The following is a 22110-nucleotide window of genomic DNA, read 5'->3' as shown; positions in this document are numbered from 1 at the left end:
ATGTCTATACTTACTCCCATCTCTGGAACCTCTGCTTGGAGGCCTCACAGCACAGGCTTCTGCACAGATGAAGGGAGCCCTTGTGCTGAGGCCTGAGGTGCCGGTGGTCAGAGGGAGCTAGCTGGGAGAGCTTTACACACAGCTGGGCTTTGTGGGATGAGGAGGAGGTCTCCAGGTCAGGAAAAAGGCTGGTCCAGGAGGAGCCCCATGACCTGGAGGGGGCAGATGTGAATGCAAACACACACTGGTATCTGATTTTTTTGAAAATAAGAACTCATCTGCTGCTGTTGTTCCTACACTGAATTGCCTGGGGAAGCCATGAACAGACAAGGGGTCCTTATCCTGGAAAGTGACCAGGGGACTTGCGGGAAGTTCTAATGGGTCACGTGATCTGCTGTGCTGTAGATCATCACTCTGATTGAAAACTGCCCTGGGCTGTGGCTGCAGACCACAAGGAACCTGGGAGCATAACATACTGTGCAATGGAGGTTTGTAGGTATCAAAACTTCTCCACAAGGACCAAGGATGTTGTTAGAGGGCAAAGCCAGTGCTTGGTGTGGCAGAGACTGTGGGTCCCATGCCCTGTACTGGAGGTATGGATGGGGGACTGGTTTAGTCTCATTGAGGTGCCTAATATGCATCAAAGCAGACTCTGAATGCCAGGTTCTCCTGGTGTTCCCCAGTCCTGGCTTGTTACTGGGAATAGCTGGCATCCCCTGCCCCCTGTCCTAACCTTCTCCAGCTGCAGCTCCTCTGGGCCCTGAATAACTCAGCCATTGGCTGTGCCAGTCTCTTGACCCAGGCTGTCCAGGCTGGATTCTCCCCTCCCCGTTCCCTCTCCCTCCTTCCTCTCCTCTGCTCTCCTCTCCCCTCCCTCCCCTCCTCCTTTGGCCCAGCTCAGGATTATGTTCACTCTGGACTCTCTCAGTGTCTCTGTTTTTGTCTATGCTCTTTTATCTACTATAAACCTTCCCCTCTACCATACCTAGGAAAGGTCCTTACCTTTCTTTTTAGTCTTTTTTTTTTACATTAATCTTTTGCCAACTCGGATATGTTAATGAACATTCATATAACCAGGGAGTATTTCATCTGAAGCTCCATTAAAACAATGAAAGTAGCAGATAAGTGTTTTTATTTCTACCTATACCAAATAAAGAATAGAAAAGTTTTGGATCAAATATTTTCAGTTAAGGGGGTTGGAGAGATGGTTGAGAGGTTAAGAGCACTGACTGCTCTTCCAGAGGTCCTGAGTTCAATTCCCAACAACCACATGGTGGCTCAAACCATCTATAATGGGATCTGATGCCCTCTTCTGGCCTGCAGGCATACATGCAGGCAGAACATAGTGTACCTCATAATAAATAAATAATCTTTAAAAAACATTTTCACTTTAAAAAACCTAGAGAGAATTCTGATAGTTAGGATGTAATGAGGCAGATTCCATGGGAAATCGTATGTAGTCAATTAAACCCAAATAATCTCATGCCTGGCCACCATACAACTATTGGGACCAGGCTGTGCTAAAGCAGCTGCTGGTCCCAGTGTGCAGAAAGGAACCATGCAGGAACCAGATGAGCTTCTTGTACAGTTGAGTTTGAAAGGAGGAGGATCTGAGGCTGCTGGGAAAGGATGCAGCTCAGGACCCAGGCAGAGCTTTGCTGAGGGACACATCCTGTGGGTGCCCTGTGGATGATGTCACAGACTGAAAGCACTGTGGTGGGAGGAAGGGGGGAGTGCAGGGTCTAGAGGGTGAGTGACTGGAGAGGCTCTGGAGAAGGGGGCGGGTTCTCCTGTGACTGTGCAGGCCACTAGCTACAGTGGCCATGAAAGGATCCCGCAGGAATAGAAAAAAAAATGGAGTAATTGAGGCAAGGGTAGCCCTGGAATCATTTCCCTAATTAAGATAATTCTTTATTCTCTCTCTCTCTCTCTCTCTCTCTCTCTCTCTCTCTCTCTCTCTCTCCTGTCTCTCTCCCTCTCTGTCTCTGTCTCTGTCGTCCCCACCACCACCACCCTTAAAGCACTTGTACTAGGGATTACCAAGGGCCTTGCAACTTGCTAGGACATTTCTAAAATCGAGGTACGGTCCAGCCTTCCTTTGACATTTTATACTGCAACAGGGTCTCACTAAATTGGCCAGGTTGGTCTTTGACACACTTTGTAGAGTAGATACGAGTGAAACTGGATCCCCCTGCCTCAACCCTCTGAGTAGTTTGGAATTCCAAGTTACAACACTGGATCCTGCTTTGCACTTTCTCTCTCTCTCTCTCTGTCTTTCTCTCTCTCTCTCTCTCTCTCTCTCTCTCTCTCTCTCTCTCTCTCTCTCTCTCTCTTCCTCCTGTTATGCCAAGTTGAGAGACACCCCTCCTACCACCGAAGACCACCAGAAACCAGCCAGATTCAATCCTCACAGGGTCATTTGTTGAACAAGCTCCAGAGCTTGGACCAACAGTTCCCCAGTACTTGGAGGAAAGTATAGGCCCAGTCTCCTTGGGTCCAGGGTTTATAAAGGCAAAAGCTGAAAGGGGCACTTTCTAAGCCTTGGTGTTACATGATTGTGTAGGGGTCACAGGGAAATTGGCCTTCAAGCTGGTTGAGGTAGGAAGGTTAGGCTAAGCCACAAGGGGAGATTTTTATAAATCTATTTGACATTGTGGTTTTGCACCTAAACAGCTGGCTCCCAGGTGCAAGGGAGATGCTACCAGGCATACATTTGTAGGCTTTTGGGGAACTTGGGGGAAAAGGGTAGGTTTACCATGGGGGGCAAGACAGAGACTTGGTGCAAGATGGCTTTTGTTTGCTCCCCACACTCCTTCCATGTTTCCCTTCTGCCTCCCAACCCCTCTGTTAGTATACTAAAAAATAGGCCTAACTGTTACATTTTCCTAGACACATATACACACATGGCAGAAGCTGGAACATCAACGTAGGTTCAAGGCCTGCAGACTTGCAACACTCCCCTGCACAACCTTCCTGCAAAAGCATCCAGAGACATGAGTAAAACTTCATTTAACACAAAAGCAAGACTGTAGCTTTCTCTAGTGACTGGGCCCTATGTTTTGCATTTATTAATGACAAATCAACACTACAGTGCATTTAATTTGCTAAAGCCATTGGCCCCTGGCCTGGGATATGGGTGCATGCCTGTTTGTGTGTGTACAACCAGTGACTGGTGCTGCTGGCCTGGAAACTGAGGCTACATTGTGGGAGATGCGTTGGGGATGAGCGGGGATGGCTGGAATGAGTCCTGGGATCGGAGACAACAGCAGAGGACCAGACATCCCAGATCCTTGGGAGGAAGACAGAGGTGCTGGAGACAAGGCTGAGGTCAGGCTGTTGAAACATATACCTCTGAGCTTGACCCTTGAAGCAAACATGCTTGGCTGGTACCCACGCATGGCTGACAGAATCCTAGCACTAATGTACCCCTCCCCTCTACTCCCTATAGCATGGAGTTCCTTTGATTGTCCACTTGCGGAAGGTCCACGAATTTTATGGGGATCCTACGACCTTCCACACCCAGAATTTGAACTGTCTACCAATGAAATGGAATTTGTCAACTGCAGAGAGATACTTGGCATCAAACTACACATCCTGGAGATTACTGGAATATACCCAGGCAAGTGTTCAGAACTTGAAAAGGAATGCTGCCACAGGTACCAAATGGTTTTCATCCTGTGCCGACCCCAGGGAGGTTCTTAGCTCCCCTCATTGAAATCTTCCTTTAAGGGCTCTTTTTAGAGCCTTGATCCATTTCCAGTGGATGATTTGGTGGAGGTATGTGCACATTCTATAATAAACAGACAGCTCACAAGAGCTGGGTCCCTGGAGCACACTGCACAGCCTACAGGCAGCTCAGCAGGTTGCAGTGCAGTGTCTTGTCCAGGTCCCTCAGCTGTCTAAAGCTCTGCAGGCAGCTTGGCTGGTTTCTGCTGCTTCTGGGGTCTCTGGTCTGAGTCCTTGCTGCTTGGCTTTGCTTCCTCTGGCAGATGGGGGCGAGGTGAATCTGTTCAGTTTCAGGGAGTCCTTGAGGATACTTTTGTTGTTGTTGACCTTCTGCTTACAGAGGAGGCTGTTACACAAGAGAGAGGGACAGGAACAAAAGAGGAGAGAGAATGCATGCAGGAAACATGGGGGAACCTCTGTCCAGTGTGTTGAGTGCAGAAATAATGCTCCCCTCTAGCTTTGGAATCCACAGACCAGGTTACCTTTTGCCCCTTACCCCTGCCTGGTGCCTCAAGTCTGAATGGGCTAAGGTCTCAGAGCTGGCTAGATTTGTGTCACCTAGGATCCTGATGGCTCTTCTCTCTTCTGCAGGATGACGCTTCAAGCAAACTGATCCTAAGGTTGGAGTAGGAAGACTGGCACTCACTGGCTGGTATGTCAGGGACCACACCCCTCACTGCTGAGATCAGGCAGGCACCAGCAGGCTTTCCCTCTTCATAGGAAGCCAGTAGTGACCTCCATCCCTGAGCTTCCCTTGTGTGGCCACCTGTCACCCTTCTCCTTTGGATCTGAACACTGTAAGCAACACCCCACAGTGAGCAGAGGACCTCACTGAATCACAGTCACCACACCTCAGCCCTGGGAACAAGTCAAGATGTCCACTTTACACTTTACAGCTGCAAACAGGCTCCCGGGGCTGGAATTGTGGGTGTTAAACCACAGAGCTCTAGCTGCAACGAAACAGGAACTCTGTGACCCTGACCATCAAGGTCAGTCACTCCGCAGTGCTGTGTGACCCTGGCTCAAGAGACCTACACTGGGTATCTGTCCCAGCTCGGTAGCAGCTCTCCCTGGCTAGGTAGAGCTTGGCCCATGGGCAGGGACAGAGCTGGGCTTACTGGAGCCCAGGCCTTTGATCCAGCACCCAGTTCTTCAGGGAATCGCTAATCAGTGTCTCCTTTGTCTTCTCCAGCTCGTGGCAATCCAGTAGGCTCCTGCCCCCAGTGCCCTCAGTGAAGACTGTGCCCATACACTCCACTGCCTGTTCCTAGATTTCCCAGTATGGCAGTCCTTCCTGGCCGGCTCAGATCTGCACTTTCCATGACCTACTACTGTGTGCCTGGCCTGTGTGTATCCTGAGGCTGGGGACAGGCTGAAGCTTCTCTTGTCCACTTTGTGCCTCTGGCGCGGACCTCAGAGATGGCACTTGTTAGGACCCTCCTCCCTCCGAATCCTCTGCCTGGGCTCCCAGTACTGTTGTGGTTGGACATCTGCCCCATTTCTCCTCAGGTGGCTCTGGTCTGTAGGTTCCTCAGGAGCAGGTATGGATAGGGAGTCCAGGCCCTGTGTGTCTGGAGCTGCTAACACTGGCTGGAAGTCCACCTGGTGCTGGGTAGAGGACACTGTGCTCAGTAGCTTGAGGGCACAGTGGGACATGGACAGGGGGCACCTGGGTTCTCCTCCCATGTGTTCAGATCCCTGGCTCCTACAAGTGATGCTGACCCTAACCATGTCCCACCATCACTTGTGTTTTAACTAATTAAACTTATTGCATTTTTCTGGGTTGTGTCCTTGCTGGTCTATCTTTTCCCATATTCTAGTCCAGAATGCAAATGTTTGTCCCCAACCATTATAGGAGCACTAGGAGATGTGGTTTCTGGCCACTTCTGCAGCAGGGTAGCTGGGGAAGGTCTAGAAGGGAGGCAGCCTGGGAGCTGGATGGAGCTGAGCTGACACCAGGTCAGAGGGTGTAGTGCCACATGGAGAAAGGGGAGTGGTCAGTGACAGGTGACAATGTGTCACTGTAGGAGGCACAGTAATGCTCCATATTCCAGAGGGAGAACAGTGTCCTTGCATGTGAAAACACCAGATGATCAAGGGAGTAGCAGGAAGGGGACAGAGGCCAGGTGCTGTGAAATTGTCCTTCATCTGATGTTGCAGGCATTGTATATCTGTACCGCCTAGGAAGCCAATAAGTAGCACAAAGAGACTGAAAAATAGTCCAAACCTGCAAGCACTACGCTGGGCAGAAGCTAAACTAAAAATAATCTACTAGTAAAGTAAAATAAACTACTCTAATCCTGTGTCCTCATAACCTATATTTATCCCAATCACCCACCAATTTGATCCTGCTAGGGTGGCTTCTCCCCACCAACTGCCAACTGAAAATTGTCAACTTTTCTCCAGGCCCCTCCCACCCCCGGGGAAGCCCCATCTTCCCCTCCTGTCCTTCTGCCCAGGTGATTGGCTAAATGCACTTTGTTGACAAGTGCTACATCCACTCAAGGCCTTCCTCCACAATCAGATGCACAAGAAAGAAAAGCCTTCCCTCCCTCACAGGATTCACAAGAAGATGCCCACAGATGGAAGCCATAACTTTACAGAGTCAGTCTCTAAAGGGCCTTATAAGGCTGTGGCTGGAGCTCAGTTGCTAGTGTGTCTGTTTAGCACACACAGAGCTACAAGTTCCAACTGTCATAACGGCATAAACATGGGATCAAAACAGGGCATTATCAAGTGCTAGGATCTCAGCACTCTGAAGAGGGAGGCCAGAGAATCAGAAATTCAAGGTGATGCCTGGCTATGTAGTGATCTCAAAGCTAGGCCAGGCTACGTGAGACCTCTTCTTTTGGGGTTGTTCAGTTTAGGGTTTTTTTTTTATGTTTTGAGAAGTGTGTGTGTGTGTGTGTGTGTGTGTGTCCGTGTGCCCGTGTGTCCCTAGCTATATTGCAACTATCTCTGTAGACTTTGCTGGCCTCAAACTCACAGAGATCCTCTTGCCTTTGCCTCCCAAGTGCTGGATTGATGGTTTGTGCCAACACCGCCTGATTGAGATGTTGTTATTATAGAAAAGTGTTTGTAGAAAAATAGGGAAATATGTTCATGCTTTATGGGAAGGAAAACACCACAACAAGACAAATAAGAGGATTGTAAGATCAGCCCTGAAGTTCACCTTCACCAGTGGCTCTAGGGATTCCCTGAGAACAGAGAGATGAGCAGAGGGCAGGGACTCACACAAGACGAGACAGGACCACAGGGAGGAGGAAGGCAGGTTTTCAAACCCAGAGATGTTTTCCCTTGTGCTGGGTAATAAGTCTGGGGCCTTGGAGACAATTCTGGATATAGGCAGATGTCTGGGAGGTCTGATATCAAGCCAAGGCACTCTTTGGGCCTCTATGTGAAGCAGGCTTTCATAAGTGTCCTTATGGGGCATTTGGGTCAGATTCAGCTATGTCTTGGGAAAGTCTGTGAGAACACAGGGTGAACATAACATCCCTGCCCTCTGCCCATTGCACTACAGATGTCTCTAGACACCACCACATTACCATGGGTTGGGAGTTGAGGTTGCTTCCAGCTGACAATTCTACCCTTGAGATGTACTGGTCCATGTGGGAAGGAGATCAGTACAGGGAGGGCACTCAGCATTTGTTCCAAGGTGCATGCAGCAGTGACCTATCCTTACAGCCTGGTCCTGCCCCTTCTTGGAAGAAGCTGAGGTCATGGGGGACACTGGTCCATAGGAAACTCTGTTCCCCTCTTTAGCCTTTTGCCTAGGTACAGAATCACTTAGGGTGCTACTGAGGCATGGCTCTAGGTGCATCTTGAGTGTGTTTCCAAAGAGAGGGAAGAGCACACTCACTGGAGGGTGTCCTCTCCATGGGCTGCAGGTCTAAATGGAATAAAAACCAGGGAGAAGGAGAGCCAGCTGAGATCCAGCCTCCCCAGCTTTGCCTCCTCCTCACCCTGAAGTGAACAGCTTCCCCTTGCTGCAGGCTCCTGCTGCCTGCATGGCCTGCTCTAGTGAGAATGTTCCCTGGCCTTGAGGGTGAGCTGCTCAATTCCTCCTCAGAAACAAGGGGACACAGCGATTGGTGGAGGAGACAGTTCCACCCAAGCCTGGACTTAAAGGAAATAGGGAAGACATTGTCCATCTTAAAGGAACAGATCCAAGACCATATCACTCCATGGAGAACAGCATCTGCTAGAAGAAATAAGACCTGGACAAGCCAGGGGTGGGAGAGGAGAACTGGGAGTTTGTGTTAGTTCACTGCTGTGGCCAAATATCCAGATGTCAACGACTTGAGAAAGAGAAAGGACTTGTCTGGTTTGTGCAGGGCTGTGGGAAGCACTTCAGTTCATATCACTGTAAGGCAGCGCATGGAGGAAAGGAAGGCGTTCCTGTTTTCTCCTTCCCTCCTTTATTCATCTGGAACTCACAGCCCATGGGATGCATGCATACATTCATGATGTGACCCCACCCCTAGAGGTGTGCCTCAGTTTCCCAAGTGAGGTTAGTCCAATCAAAGAGGAAATGATCACAGGATGAATGAGAAGACTAACCAAGTCCTGTTTCCTTTCTTATGGTGAGGCTTGAGAGATGTTTTATGAGAAAAGAAAAAAGAAATTTACTACTCATACATAAGCTCAGTGACATAGTGAAGGTTGTGTCATTTATTATGAAAAAAATAACCTTCTCAAATACCTTTGAGCCAATAAGAGAATCTAGCAAGTTAAATGTACATACATTTATGCTATAAACACCTCTGCTTCTTTTTATATACAAAGTCAAAAAGAATGTTAACGGAAAATCTGTGAATTTTAAAATACTGGTACAGTCAGCAAGCCTTTAATCCCAACAGAGGAGGGCAGATTTCTGAGAGTTCATGGCAAGCCTGGCCTACAAAGCTAGTCCAGGACAGCCAGTGCCGTTATATAGGGGGAAAAAAACCCTGTATCATAACAAAACAAAAACAAGATAAACAACAAAAACCTAAACCTCCAGACAAGGAGTTAATAGACTCCTTACATGAAAAGACAGGCCAGATTATAGACAAGTCCTGTGAACTGGGCATTTCCCTTCTACACCTCAGATCCATATATATATATATATATATATATATATATATATATATATATATATATATATATATATATATATGGAATTATAATGAAGCTAGCAGACAAGGATTATAATAGTTTGAGCTGATATTTCAGCACTTCTCATGTAAAGGTGTATATTCTGAAGTAATTTGTAAGTACAATAAAACAAGGCTTCAAAAGTTTTTACTTGTAAATTTCTAGGAACCTCTGGATCCTTCTATTTTCCCATTCTTCCTTACCTCTCATACCTAGAGTATCAATAGGAAGTCCCAGTAACATCCCAATCTCCAGCTAAGTGAAGACTTTCAGGGGACACCTCTGTTGGGCTGGTGCCCACTTATGAGTGAGTATATACCATGTGAGTCTTTCTGGGTCTGGGTTACCTCACTCAGGATGATGATCTCTAGTTCCATCCATTTGCCTGCAAATTTCAGGATTTCCTTGTTTTTAATAGCTATGTAGTATTCCATAGTGTAAACGTACCACAGTTTCTTTATCCATTCTTCAACTGAGGGACATCTAGGTTGTTTCCAGGTTCTGGCTACTACAAATAAAGCTTCTAGACATAGGGGGGGGTCTGTTCAAACTACTGTACCAACCAAGGATAATGCATGCAGTAAACCTAGAACACCTATCCAGATCTAGCCAATGGACAGCACATTCTCCACAGTTGTGTAGAGAGCAGGGACTGACTCTGACCTGAACTCTGGTACACCATATTTGGCCACTTCCCCCACGTAGGGGAGGCCTGGTGGCACTCAGAGAAAGGATAAGCAGGCTACCAGGATGAGACTTGATAGTCTGTGACCATGTTGGGGATGGAGGTCCCCTTCTGCCACAGTCCGAGGGGAATAGGGTAAAAGAGAGGAAGGGAGGAACAAGAAGATACAAGTGAAGGGATAACAATTAAGATGTAATCTGAAGAAATTAATTAAATACAATTTTTTAAAAAAGAGTTTTTGCTTACATGCTATGATCCTGAAATTACTGTGAAAGTAGTGTGTGAGTGTGTGAGAAAAGCTGGGAACCTTCTGGGTGAGAAGAGAGGGAGGGTAGAGAAGCAATATAGACACAACACAGTGATTCTCAGCAGGTAGAGTCTCAGCCACAGCCTGCTAAGGACCTGGGCATCCAGGCACAGAGAGGCTGAGAGAGAAGATGGCGCACACACACAGCAATAGGGTGCACAAATGAAGGGCGGAGAATGTGGAGTCCAACACACCCCACGTTTGCAGAAAGGTTAGTCTGTGCTAAGGACACTGGCAGGCAATGAGTACAAGCATCCTTCACAGCTTGTTTCTTGCTGACCCTGCCTGGAAGATGACAGCGCTAACCCAGAGGTAAGATGCACCATTAACGCCAGGGATGGGGACCAAGGCTCACGGCTCACTCTGTCATCACTGACCAAACATCTGATGAGAAACAAGTTAAAGAGGAGGCTCTTCTGGCTCATGGTTTGAGGAGATACAGTGCATCAGGGTGAGGAAGGCATCCTGGGAGGTGGTGGGAGGTGGTGGCAGGGATGTGAGGTTGCCTGCTCCCATCTTGGTGAATCAGGCAGCAAGGAGAGACAGACAGGTCAGAGCCTTTGTCACAGGAGCCTGACCATTGTGTGGTCTCTGCACACCCTCAGCTCCCTCTGTGTTTCTCCATCCACTGCTGCTGGCTCACTTCCCATCCAGCCATGCCTTGTGCTTTAGGCGCTCTACCTCAGTGTGCCTGGTGTTTAGGCCCAGTCACCTGAAGTGGCTGAGCAAGGTGTGCTCACAGCACAGTGCTCATCGCTCAGCCCCCAAAGCCAGCACAGTGACACTTTCTGTGGTCTGGAACCCCCTGCACCAACGACACTTAGTAACTGGGGCTTGGGGAGGACTCCCTCTGCTGGTGGAGCCCAGCATTGCAGGACAGAGCTCATCTCTGGGCAAGAAAGGACCTGGAGGGAAGCCTGCACTGCTCAAAATCTTCCCATGCCAGGCAGCAGAGAGGGGCAAGTTGGCTAGGAGACATAAGCGCCTGTCAGCCGTGATTTGAACAAAGACTAGCTGGAGGAGAAACGGACTGACTTCTCTCACCTTCCAGCTTCTCAGAGAAATATTTGAGCCTCCACCTGGAGGCCATCAGACAGGCGCACAGCTAAGGCTGGCAGCAAGGAGTCAGAGCCAAAAGTAGGTGAGTCACAGCTTCCCAGTGCCAGGCACCTCACTGAAGTCACAGCACTCATGCCTCGGTTTCTTCCTCTAGGAAATGGGTTGGCAGGCTCTAGTCTACAGTTGTAGGGAGACACAGTCGGCAGTGCCTAGCGTCTTGGTTAGGGTTACTACTGCTGTGATGAAACACCATGACCACAAGCAAGATGGCGGAGAAATGGTTTCTTTGCCTTACACTCCAACATCGTAAGGCACAACTCAAGGTAAGGACAGGAACCTAGACAGGGCCAGATCCTGGAGGCTGGATCTGATTCCTGCTTGCTCCCCTTGGCTTGCTCAGTCTTCTTTCTTACAGAGCCCAGGACAACCAGCTCAAAGAATGGCCACAACACAATGGGCTGGGCCCTCTCTCACCAATCACTAATTAAGTAAATGTCCTACAGGCTTGCCTACAGCCTCATTTTTGGAGGCATTTTCTCAACTGACGTTCCTACCTTCCAGGTGATGGTAGCCTGTGCCAAGTTGACTTAAACATAGCCAGGACACCAAGGAAATGCCTGACGTGGGACTAGGGGTAGAGAAAAACTGATAGAACGGTGTGTAGCATGTGCTGAGCCATGGGTTGGGTCGCTAGCACCACACAGAACTGTGCTCTGTGAGCAATCCCAGCACTAGAGAAGCTGAGGCAGGAGAATGAGGAATTCATGGTCATCCTCAGCTACAACGTGGGTTTGAGGACAACTTGGGCTGCATGAGACACTGCAGAGAGATGAAGGAAGGAAGGAGGGATGGATGGATGGATGTGAGGAAATGGGGAGGAGGATGAAAAAGATGGAGACACAGGTGTTCCACATGATCTGGGCCAGGATGGGAAGAATCTGGCTTCTGGGCTCTCAAAGGAGAAGGGCATAATGACCCTGTCTTCAGAGCACAGGGTGCTGCCATCACCAGGATGCTTTAGGACAGCCCTTGGTGGTCTCAGCAAAGCAGAGCTAAGGAGATGGCCAGACCACGTGGGCAGTCAGACTCTAGGGCCAATGGCAAGGACAGCAAGAAGCATCACAGTCCCACGCCAAACACAAGTTCATTTTATTTGATCTTGATCCCAAATATCTGAGGTGTGTCTGCTTGTTTTCCAGGAGAAGGAATTTACCCCAGGTGTGTCTTGCCCAGATCACCCCAGGGCATCTGTTCTCAACATGGGAGTAGCACCCCTTTTGCAGCCTCTAGCTCCCCAAATATATACGTTAGCTTTCATAACAGTACAAAGTTACAATTTGATGTAGCAAGGAACATAAGTATGTTTGGGGGTCACCCTAACATGAGGAGCTGCATTAAGGGGCCCCAGCATTGGGAAGGCTGAGAACCACTGCCTACATGCAGAGGGTCAGCTGACAGGAGGGAGCTGATGAAGACCTGCTGGACACGTGCTGGTCAGAACAATTCCCTCAAGTGTGGGCAAGGAACAGAGAGAGCTCTCCAGAGGGCTAGCCTGAGAGCACAGGGCATCTGGTGAGCTGAGCTCCTGGCCCAGACACAGGTGAATTGGGTTTACTCCCTCCTGGCCCTGCTGCAAGCTGTGGTGAGTTCTTCGTCTTGCCCCCTTCAGGACTGTATTTTAAGGAGGCAGCCAACTCGATCAGCTCCTATAATATGGCTTTTGCAAATATTATTGATCGGTTGTTGTGGTCTCCCCCATCGCAATTGCAGTGCGTGAGACCTGGCTGCTATCAGGACGAATATGAAAGAAAGTGGGTGGTTACACGTACTGCGATTTGTCCCAACCGGCCTGCTCATATGGTGAGTTCTAGGGCTCCAGACATCCTGCACCCGGGTGATTATCCTTGTGGTCAGGGAGAGTGAGTGTGTGTGTGTGTGTGCGCGTGCGTGTGTGTGGTTGTGTGTGTGTGTGTGTGCGCGCGTGCTCGGTGCGTGCGTGCGTGCGTGCGTGCGTGGTTGTGTGTGTGTGTGTGTGTGGTTGTGTGTGTGGTTGTGTGTGCGCGCGCGCGCGTGTGTGTGTGCGTGTGTGTGGTTGAGTGGTTGTGTGTGTGTGTGTGTGTGTGTGTGGTTGTGTGTGTGTGTGTGCGTGCGTGCGTGCGTGCATGCGTGTGTGTGTGTGTGTGTGTGTGTGTGTGTGTGTAGGAGCTGTTGTCATAATGGTCCCTGAACTGAGCTATGTCTATACTTACTCCCATCTCTGGAACCTCTGCTTGGAGGCCTCACAGCACAGGCTTCTGCACAGATGAAGGGAGCCCTTGTGCTGAGGCCTGAGGTGCCGGTGGTCAGAGGGAGCTAGCTGGGAGAGGTTTACACACAGCTGGGCTTTGTGGGATGAGGAGGAGGTCTCCAGGTCAGGAAAAAGGCTGGTCCAGGAGGAGCCCCATGACCTGGAGGGGGCAGATGTGAATGCAAACACACACTGGTATCTGATTTTTTTGAAAATAAGAACTCATCTGCTGCTGTTGTTCCTACACTGAATTGCCTGGGGAAGCCATGAACAGACAAGGGGTCCTTATCCTGGAAAGTGACCAGGGGACTTGCGGGAAGTTCTAATGGGTCACGTGATCTGCTGTGCTGTAGATCATCACTCTGATTGAAAACTGCCCTGGGCTGTGGCTGCAGACCACAAGGAACCTGGGAGCATAACATACTGTGCAATGGAGGTTTGTAGGTATCAAAACTTCTCCACAAGGACCAAGGATGTTGTTAGAGGGCAAAGCCAGTGCTTGGTGTGGCAGAAACTGTGGGTCCCATGCCCTGTACTGGAGGTATGGATGGGGGACTGGTTTAGTCTCATTGAGGTGCCTAATATGCATCAAAGCAGACTCTGAATGCCAGGTTCTCCTGGTGTTCCCCAGTCCTGGCTTGTTACTGGGAATAGCTGGCATCCCCTGCCCCCTGTCCTAACCTTCTCCAGCTGCAGCTCCTCTGGGCCCTGAATAACTCAGCCATTGGCTGTGCCAGTCTCTTGACCCAGGCTGTCCAGGCTGGATTCTCCCCTCCCCGTTCCCTCTCCCTCCTTCCTCTCCTCTGCTCTCCTCTCCCCTCCCTCCCCTCCTCCTTTGGCCCAGCTCAGGATTATGTTCACTCTGGACTCTCTCAGTGTCTCTGTTTTTGTCTATGCTCTTTTATCTACTATAAACCTTCCCCTCTACCATACCTAGGAAAGGTCCTTACCTTTCTTTTTAGTCTTTTTTTTTTACATTAATTTGTTGCCAACTCTGATATGTTAATGAACATTCATATAACCAGGGAGTATTTCATCTGAAGCTCCATTAAAACAATGAAAGTAGCAGATAAGTGTTTTTATTTCTACCTATACCAAATAAAGAATAGAAAAGTTTTGGATCAAATATTTTCAGTTAAGGGGGTTGGAGAGATGGTTGAGAGGTTAAGAGCACTGACTGCTCTTCCAGAGGTCCTGAGTTCAATTCCCAACAACCACATGGTGGCTCAAACCATCTATAATGGGATCTGATGCCCTCTTCTGGCCTGCAGGCATACATGCAGGCAGAACATAGTGTACCTCATAATAAATAAATAATCTTTAGAAAACATTTTCACTTTAAAAAACCTAGAGAGAATTCTGATAGTTAGGATGTAATGAGGCAGATTCCATGGGAAATCGTATGTAGTCAATTAAACCCAAATAATCTCATGCCTGGCCACCATACAACTATTGGGACCAGGCTGTGCTAAAGCAGCTGCTGGTCCCAGTGTGCAGAAAGGAACCATGCAGGAACCAGATGAGCTTCTTGTACAGTTGAGTTTGAAAGGAGGATCTGAGGCTACTGGGAAAGGATGCAGCTCAGGACCCAGGCAGAGCTTTGCTGAGGGACACATCCTGTGGGTGCCCTGTGGATGATGTCACAGACTGAAAGCACTGTGGTGGGAGGAAGGGGGGAGTGCAGGGTCTAGAGGGTGAGTGACTGGAGAGACTCTGGAGAAGGGGGCGGGTTCTCCTGTGACTGTGCAGGCCACTAGCTACAGTGGCCATGAAAGGATCCCGCAGGAATAGAAAAAAAAATGGAGTAATTGAGGCAAGGGTAGCCCTGGAATCATTTCCCTAATTAAGATAATTCTTTATTCTCTCTCTCTCTCTCTCTCTCTCTCTCTCTCTCTCTCTCTCTCTCTCTCTCTCTCTCCTGTCTCTCTCCCTCTCTGTCTCTGTCTCTGTCGTCCCCACCACCACCACCCTTAAAGCACTTGTACTAGGGATTACCAAGGGCCTTGCAACTTGCTAGGACATTTCTAAAATCGAGGTACGGTCCAGCCTTCCTTTGACATTTTATACTGCAACAGGGTCTCACTAAATTGGCCAGGTTGGTCTTTGACACACTTTGTAGAGTAGATACGAGTGAAACTGAATCCCCCTGCCTCAACCCTCTGAGTAGTTTGGAATTCCAAGTTACAACACTGGATCCTGCTTTGCACTTTCTCTCTCTCTCTCTCTCTCTCTCTTTCTCTCTCTCTCTCTCTCTCTCTCTCTCTCTCTCTCTCTCTCTCTCTCTCTCTCTCTCCCTCCTGTTATGCCAAGTTGAGAGACACCCCTCCTACCACCGAAGACCACCAGAAACCAGCCAGATTCAATCCTCACAGGGTCATTTGTTGAACAAGCTCCAGAGCTTGGACCAACAGTTCCCCAGTACTTGGAGGAAAGTATAGGCCCAGTCTCCTTGGGTCCAGGGTTTATAAAGGCAAAAGCTGAAAGGGGCACTTTCTAAGCCTTGGTGTTACATGATTGTGTAGGGGTCACAGGGAAATTGGCCTTCAAGCTGGTTGAGGTAGGAAGGTTAGGCTAAGCCACAAGGGGAGATTTTTATAAATCTATTTGACATTGTGGTTTTGCACCTAAACAGCTGGCTCCCAGGTGCAAGGGAGATGCTACCAGGCATACATTTGTAGGCTTTTGGGGAACTTGGGGGAAAAGGGTAGGTTTACCATGGGGGGCAAGACAGAGACTTGGTGCAAGATGGCTTTTGTTTGCTCCCCACACTCCTTCCATGTTTCCCTTCTGCCTCCCAACCCCTCTGTTAGTATACTAAAAAATAGGCCTAACTGTTACATTTTCCTAGACACATATACACACATGGCAGAAGCTGGAACATCAACGTAGGTTCAAGGCCTGCAGACTTGCAACACTCCCCTGCACAACCTTCCTGCAAAAGCATCCAGAGACATGAGTAAAACTTCATTTAACACAAAAGCAAGACTGTAGCTTTCTCTAGTGACTGGGCCCTATGTTTTGCATTTATTAATGACAAATCAACACTACAGTGCATTTAATTTGCTAAAGCCATTGGCCCCTGGCCTGGGATATGGGTGCATGCCTGTTTGTGTGTGTACAACCAGTGACTGGTGCTGCTGGCCTGGAAACTGAGGCTACATTGTGGGAGATGCGTTGGGGATGAGCGGGGATGGCTGGAATGAGTCCTGGGATCGGAGACAACAGCAGAGGACCAGACATCCCAGATCCTTGGGAGGAAGACAGAGGTGCTGGAGACAAGGCTGAGGTCAGGCTGTTGAAACATATACCTCTGAGCTTGACCCTTGAAGCAAACATGCTTGGCTGGTACCCACGCATGGCTGACAGAATCCTAGCACTAATGTACCCCTCCCCTCTACTCCCTATAGCATGGAGTTCCTTTGATTGTCCACTTGCGGAAGGTCCACGAATTTTATGGGGATCCTACGACCTTCCACACCCAGAATTTGAACTGTCTACCAATGAAATGGAATTTGTCAACTGCAGAGAGATACTTGGCATCAAACTACACATCCTGGAGATTACTGGAATATACCCAGGCAAGTGTTCAGAACTTGAAAAGGAATGCTGCCACAGGTACCAAATGGTTTTCATCCTGTGCCGACCCCAGGGAGGTTCTTAGCTCCCCTCATTGAAATCTTCCTTTAGGGGCTCTTTTTAGAGCCTTGATCCATTTCCAGTGGATGATTTGGTGGAGGTATGTGCACATTCTATAATAAACAGACAGCTCACAAGAGCTGGGTCCCTGGAGCACACTGCACAGCCTACAGGCAGCTCAGCAGGTTGCAGTGCAGTGTCTTGTCCAGGTCCCTCAGCTGTCTAAAGCTCTGCAGGCAGCTTGGCTGGTTTCTGCTGCTTCTGGGGTCTCTGGTCTGAGTCCTTGCTGCTTGGCTTTGCTTCCTCTGGCAGATGGGGGCGAGGTGAATCTGTTCAGTTTCAGGGAGTCCTTGAGGATACTTTTGTTGTTGTTGACCTTCTGCTTACAGAGGAGGCTGTTACACAAGAGAGGGGGACAGGAACAAAAGAGGAGAGAGAATGCATGCAGGAAACATGGGGGCACCTCTGTCCAGTGTGTTGAGTGTAGAAATAATGTTCCCCTCTAGCTATGGAATCCCCAGACCAGGTTACCTTTTGCCCCTTACCCCTGCCTGGTGCCTCAAGTCTGAATGGGCCAAGGTCTCAGAGCTGGCTAGATTTGTGTCACCTAGGATCCTGATGGCTCTTCTCTCTTCTGCAGGATGACGCTTCAAGCAAACTGATCCTAAGGTTGGAGTATGAAGACTGTGACTCACTAGGTGGTATGTCAGGGACCACACCCCTCACTGCTGAGATCAGGCAGGCACCAGCAGGCTTTCCCTCTTCATAGGAAGCCAGTAGTGACCTCAATCCCTGAGCTTCCCTTGTGCGGCCACCCGTCACCCTTCTCCTTTGGATCTGAACACTGTAAGCAACACCCCACAGTGAGCAGAGGACCTCACTGAATCACAGTCACCACACCTCAGCCCTGGGAACAAGTCAAGATGTCCAGTTTACACTTTACAGCTGCAAACAGGCTCCCGGGGCTGGAATTGTGGGTGTTAAACCACAGAGCTCTAGCTGCAACGAGACAGGAACTGTGTGACCCTGACCATCAAGGTCAGTCACTCCGCAGTGCTGTGTGACCCTGGCTCAAGAGACCTACACTGGGTATCTGTCCCAGCTCGGCAGCAGCTCTCCCTGGCTAGGTAGAGCTTGGCCCATGGGCAGGGACAGAGCTGGGCTTACTGGAGCCCAGGCCTTTGATCCAGCACCCAGTTCTTCAGGGAATCGCTAATCTGTGTCTCCTTTGTCTTCTCTAGCTCGTGGCAATCCAGTAGGCTCCTGCCCCCAGTGCCCTCAGTGAAGACTGTGCCCATACACTCCACTGCCTGTTCCTAGATTTCCCAGTATGGCAGTCCTTCCTGGCCTGCTCAGATCTGCACTTTAGATGACCTGCTACTGTGTGCCTGACCTGTGTGTGTCCTGAGGCTGGGGACAGGCTGAAGCTTCTCTTGTCCACTTTGTGCCTCTGGCGCGGACCTCAGAGATGGCACTTGTTAGGACCCTCCTCCCTCCGAACCCTCTTCCTGGGCTCCCAGTTCTGTTGTGGTTGGACATCTGCCCCATTTCTCCTCAGGTGGCTCTGGTCTGTAGGTTCTTGAGGAGCAGGTATGGATAGGGAGTCCAGGCCCTGTGTGCCTTGAGCTGCTAACACTGGCTGGAAGTCCACCTGGTGCTGGGTAGAGGACACTGTGCTCAGTAGCTTGAGGGCACAGTGGGACATGGACAGGGAGCACCTGGGTTCTCCTCCCATGTGCTCAGATCCCTGCCTCCTACAAGTGATGCTGACCCTAACCATGTCCCACCATCACTTGTGTTTTAACTAATTAAACTTATTGCATTTTTCTGGGTTCTGTCCTTGCTGGTCTATCTTTTCCCGTATTCTAGTCCAGAATGCAAATGTTTGTCCCCAACCATTATAGGAGCACTAGGAGATGTGGTTTCTGGCCACTTCTGCAGCAGGGTAGCTGGGGAAGGTCTAGAAGGGAGGCAGGCTGGGAGCTGGATGGAGCAGAGCTGACACCAGGTCAGAGGGTGTAGTGCCACATGGAGGAAGGGGAGTGGTCAGTGACAGATGACAATGTGTCACTGTAGGAGGCACAGTAATGCTCCATATTCCAGAGGGAGACAGTGTCCTTGCATGTGAAGACACCAGATGATCAAGGGAGTAGCAGGAAGGGGACAGAGGCCAGGTGCTGTGAAATTGTCCTTCATCTGATGTTGCAGGCATTGTATATCTGTACCGCCTAGGAAGCCAATAAGTAGCACAAAGAGACTGAAAAATAATCCAAACCTGCAAGCACTACGCTGGGCAGAAGCTAAACTAAAAATAATCTACTAGTAAAGTAAAATAAACTACTCTAATCCTGTGTCCTCATAACCTATGTTTATCCCAATCACCCACCAATTTGATCCTCCTAGGGTGGCTTCTCCCCACCAACTGCCAACTGAAAATTGTCAACTTTTCTCCAGGCCCCTCCCACCCCCGGGGAAGCCCCATCTTCCCCTCCTGTCCTTCTGCCCAGGTGATTGGCTAAACAGCACTTCATTGACAAGTGCTACATCCACTCAAGGCCTTCCTCCACAATCAGATGCACAAGAAAGAAAAGCCTTCCCTCCCTCACAGGATTCACAAGAAGATGCCCACAGATGGAAGCCATAACTTTACAGAGTCAATCTCTAAAGGGCCTCATAGGGCTGTGGCTGGAGCTCAGTTGCTAGTGTGTCTGTTTAGCACACACAGAGCTACAAGTTCCAACTGTCATAACGGCATAAACATGGGATCAAAACAGGGCATTATCAAGTGCTAGGATCTCAGCACTCTGAAGAGGGAGGCCAGAGAATCAGAAATTCAAGGTGATGCCTCGCTATGTAGTGATCTCAAAGCTAGGCCAGGCTACGTGAGACCTCTTCTTTTGGGGTTGTTCAGTTTAGGTTTTTTTTTATGTTTTGAGAAGTGTGTGTGTGTGTGTGTGTGTGTGTGTGTCCGTGTGCCCGTGTGTCCCTAGCTATATTGCAACTATCTCTGTAGACTTTGCTGGCCTCAAACTCACAGAGATCCTCTTGCCTTTGCCTCCCAAGTGCTGGATTGATGGTTTGTGCCAACACTGCCTGATTGAGATGTTGTTATTATAGAAAAGTGTTTGTAGAAAAATAGGGAAATATGTTCATGCTTTATGGGAAGGAAAACCCCACAACAAGACAAATAAGAGGATTGTAATATCAGCCCTGAAGTTCACCTTCACCAGTGGCTCTAGGGGTTCCCTGAGAACAGAGAGATGAGCAGAGGGCAGGGACTCACGCAAGATGAGACAGGACCACAGGGAGGAGGATGGCAGGTTTTCAAACCCAGAGATGTTTTTTCTTGTGCTGGGTAATAAGTCTGGCGCCTTGGAGACAATTCTGTATATAGGCAGATGTCTGGGAGGTCTGATATCAAGCCAAGGCACTCTTTGGGCCTCTATGTGAAGCAGGCTTTCATAAGTGTCCTTATGGGGCATTTGGGTCAGATTCAGCTATGTCTTGGGAAAGTCTGGTGAGAACACAGGGTGAACATAACATCCCTGCCCTCTGCCCATTGCACTACAGATGTCTCTAGACACCACCACATTACCATGGGTTGGGAGTTGAGGTTGCTTCCAGCTGACAATTCTACCCTTGAGATATACTGGTCCATGTGGGAAGGAGATCAGTACAGGGAGGGTGCTCAGCATTTGTTCCAAGGTGCATGCAGGAGTGACCTATCCTTACAGCCTGGTCCTGCCCCTTCTTGGAAGAAGCTGAGGTCATGAGTGACACTGGTCCATAGGAAACTCTGTTCCCCTCTTTAGCCGTTTGCCTAGGTACAGAATCCCTTAGGGTGCTACTGAGGCATGGCTCTAGGTGCATCTTGTGTGTGTTTCCAAAGAGAGGGAAGAGCACACTCACTGGAGGGTGTCCTCTCCATGGGCTGCAGGTCTGAATGGAATAAAAACCAGGGAGAAGGAGAGCCAGCTGAGATCCAGCCTCCTCCTCACCCTGAAGTGAGCAGCTTCCCCTTGCTGCAGGCTCCTGCTGCCTGCATGGCCTGCTCTAGTGAGAATGTTCCCTGGCCTTGAGGGTGAGCTGCTCAATTCCTCCTCAGAAACAAGGGGACACAGCGATTGGTGGAGGAGACAGTTCCACCCAAGCCTGGACCTAGAGGAATTAGGGAAGACATTGTCCATCTTAAAGGAACAGATCCAAGACCATATCACTCCATGGAGAACAGCATCTGCTAGAAGAAACAAGACCTAAACAAGCCAGCAGTGGCAGAGGAGAACTGGGAGTTTGTGTTAGTTCACTGCTGTGGCCCAATATCCAGAGGTCAACGACTTGAGAAAGAGAAAGGACTTGTCTGGTTTGTGCAGGGCTGTGGGAAGCACTTCAGTTCATATCACTGTGAGGCAGGGCACGGAGGAAAGGAAGGCGTTCCTGTTTTCTCCTTCCCTCCTTTATTCATCTGGAACTCACAGCCCATGGGATGCATGCATACATTCATGATGTGACCCCACCCCTAGAGGTGTGCCTCAGTTTCCCAAGTGAGGTTAGTCCAATCAAAGAGGAAACGATCACAGGATGAATGAGAAAATTAACCAAGTCCTGTTTCCTTTCTTATGGTGAGGCTTGAGAGATGTTTTATGAGAAAAGAAAAAAGAAATTTACTACTCATACATAAGCTCAGTGACATAGTGAAGGTTGTGTCATTTATTATGAAAAAAATAACCTTCTCAAATACCTTTGAGCCAATAAGAGAATCTAGCAAGTTAAATGTTCATACATTTATGCTATAAACACCTCTGCTTCTTTTTATATACAAAGTCAAAAAGAATGTTAACGGAAAATCTGTGAACTTTAAAATACTGGTACAGTCAGCAAGCCTTTAATCCCAACAGAGGAGGGCAGATTTCTGAGAGTTCATGGCAAGCCTGGCCTACAAAGCTAGTCCAGGACAGCCAGTGCCGTTATATAGGGGGAAAAAAAACCCTGTATCATAACAAAATAAAAACAAGATAAACAACAAAAACCTAAACCTCCAGACAAGGAGTTAATAGACTCCTTACATGAAAAGACAGGCCAGATTATAGACAAGTCCTGTGAACTGGGCATTTCACTTCTACACCTCAGATCTATATATATATATACGGAATTATAATGAAGCTAGCAGACAAGGATTATAATAGTTTGAGCTGATATTTCAGCACTTCTCATGTAAAGGTGTATATTCTGAAGTAATTTGTAGGTACAATAAAACAAGGCTTCAGAAGTTTTTAC

The 22110-nt window shown here is 48.9% G+C and overlaps 1 protein-coding gene and 1 long non-coding RNA gene across 3 annotated transcripts in view; both read left to right on the top strand.

Annotated features, from left to right (window-relative positions):
* Positions 1 to 22110, top strand: part of LOC311602828 (protein TCL1B2-like) — a 45722-nt gene that overhangs the window by 756 nt on the left and 22856 nt on the right. Inside the window, exons 2-4 of one of the 2 annotated variants that reach the window (XR_014780864.1) lie at positions 3449 to 3619; positions 4318 to 4378; positions 4919 to 5508. The gene's annotated coding sequence lies outside the window, so the exon portion shown is untranslated. Of the gene's footprint in view, positions 1 to 3448; positions 3620 to 4317; positions 4379 to 4918; positions 5509 to 22110 lie in introns of those variants that run through there. The other variant, XR_014780862.1, reaches the window with a different exon arrangement.
* On the top strand, positions 12564 to 18055 carry LOC311604160. The gene is made up of 3 exons (XR_014781381.1): positions 12564 to 12773; positions 16608 to 16778; positions 17477 to 18055. It is a non-coding gene; the product is annotated as an uncharacterized lncRNA (long non-coding RNA).

This window comes from Acomys minous (assembly GCF_964271855.1).
Source record: "Acomys minous genome assembly, chromosome: 8".
In the NCBI taxonomy this organism is placed as follows: Eukaryota; Metazoa; Chordata; class Mammalia; order Rodentia; family Muridae; genus Acomys; species Acomys minous.
Note: the sequence above shows the minus strand (reverse complement) of the source record. Positions and strands in the feature narration are given on the sequence as shown.